The sequence below is a fragment of the Mus caroli genome, chromosome X (genome assembly GCF_900094665.2).
Source record: "Mus caroli chromosome X, CAROLI_EIJ_v1.1, whole genome shotgun sequence".
Classification (NCBI taxonomy): Eukaryota; Metazoa; Chordata; class Mammalia; order Rodentia; family Muridae; genus Mus; species Mus caroli.
In genome coordinates, this window is record NC_034589.1 from 32,526,199 (window position 1) to 32,527,847 (window position 1,649).

Here is a 1,649-nt window from a genome sequence, read left to right on the forward strand (position 1 = left end):
TTAGAGTTGGCATTCTGTTCTTGTGGCTGTCTTCTTTTTGGTTTGTTGAGGGATTACTTTCTTGCTTTTTCTAGGACATGATTTCCGTCCTTGTATTGGTTTTTTTCTGTTATTATCCTTTGAAGTGCTAGATTTGTGGAATGATAATGTGTAACATCTGTCCAGGCTCTTCTTGCTTTCATATTCTCTGGTGAAAAGTCTGGGGTAATTCTTATAGGCCTGCCTTTAAATGTTACTTGACCTTTTTCCCTTACTGCTTTTAATATTCTATCTTTATTTAGTGCATTTGTTGTTCTGATTATTATGTGTTGGGAGGAATTCCTTTTCTGGTCCAGTCTATTTGGAGTTCTGTAGGCTTCTTGTATGTTCATGGGCATCTGTTTCTTTAGGTTTGGGATGTTTTCTTCTATAATTTTGTTGAAGACTTTTGCTTGCCCTTTAAGTTGAAAATCTTCATTCTCATCAACTCTTATTATCTGTAGGTTTGGTCTTCTCATTGTGTCCTGGATTTCCTGGATGTTTTGAGTTAGGATCCTTTTGTGTTTTGTATTTTCTTTGATTATTGTGCCGATGTTCTCTATGGAATCTTCTGCACCTGTGATTCTCTCTTCCATCTCTTGTATTCTGTTGCTGATGCTTGCATCTATGGTTCCAGATTTCTTTCCTAGGTTTTCTATCTCCTGCGTTGCCTCACTTTGGGTTTTCTTTATTGTGTCTACTTCCCTTTTTAGGTCTAGTATGGTTTTGTTCATTTCAATCACCTGTTTGGTTGTGTTTTCCTGTTTTTCTTTAAGGACTTGTAACTCTTTAGCAGTGTTCTCCTGTATTTCTTTAAGTGAATTATTAAAGTCCTTCTTGATGTCCTCTACCATCATCATGAGATATGCCTTTAAATCTGGGTCTGCTTTTCGGTTGTGTTGGGGTGCCCAGGACTAGGTGGTGTGTGAGTGCTGGGTTCTGATGATGGTGAGTGGTCTTGATTTCTGTTAGTAGGATTTTTATGCTTGCCTTTCGCCATCTGGTAATCTCTGGAGCTAGTTGTTTTTTGTTGTCTCTAGTTAGAGCTTGTTCCTCAGGTGATTGTTTTAGCCTCTATCAGCAGACAGGGGGGACTAGCTCTCTCCTTAATTTCAGTGGTCAGAGTACTCTCTGCAGGCAAGCTCTCCTCTTGCAGGAAAGGTGCCCAGGTATCTGGTGTTCGAACCTGCCTCCTGGCAGAAGTTGTGTTCCACTCATCAGAGGTCTTAAGATCCCGTGGAGGGTCCTGTGAGGACCTTGTGGGTGTCTGGAGACTCCTCGGACCAGGAACCCCAGTGCTGCAGTGGACCGGAAGGGACTTGTGCGTCTGATCAGGCAGGGTTATCTGCTTCCCTGGTTAATGCAGGCTCAGGTCCCGTGCAATTGGATTGGAGCAGACACTGTGTTCCACTCACCAGCGGTCTTAGGGTCCCATGGCGGATTCTGTGTGGGTCCTTTCTCTTTTGTTTTCTTATTTTCCAATTTTTTTATTAGATGTTTTCTTCATTTATATTTCAGATGCTATCCTGAAAGTCCCTATACCCTCCCCTAGCCCTGTTCCCCTACATACCCACTCCCACTTCTTGGCCCTGGTGTTCCCTTGTACTGGGGCATATAAAGTTTGCAAGACC